This window comes from Ranitomeya imitator, chromosome 2 (genome assembly GCF_032444005.1).
Source record: "Ranitomeya imitator isolate aRanImi1 chromosome 2, aRanImi1.pri, whole genome shotgun sequence".
Taxonomy (NCBI): domain Eukaryota; kingdom Metazoa; phylum Chordata; class Amphibia; order Anura; family Dendrobatidae; genus Ranitomeya; species Ranitomeya imitator.
In genome coordinates, this window is record NC_091283.1 from 455,374,513 (window position 1) to 455,374,880 (window position 368).

The window sequence follows — 368 nt, forward strand, 5'->3', positions numbered from 1 at the left end:
AGTTGACATTGTTATCTGGAGAACATCATAACACAAATTCCTTAAGTTCCTTAATTTATACTGATATCTCCATATCTCCTGTCTTCTACCTATATATAGATTAAAGAAAGGCTACTTTCTGAGGCATATACATAGATGTTCCTTTTATGTTTCTGGTCATCTTTCTTCACCAAGAGCTTGATTTTGTCTATTTGTTGCTCATTTGTTTTATTCTTTCTCCTTTCAATTTTTATAAACTTTTGCCAGCATGAAGTTCCTATCTTCAAGAACCCAATTTTCTTCTATTTGTAGCCCCCCCTGTCTGATTCTTCCCTATCGCTTCTCCAAGAACCTATTTTCTTCTATATAATGTGGTCCTCCTGTTATTT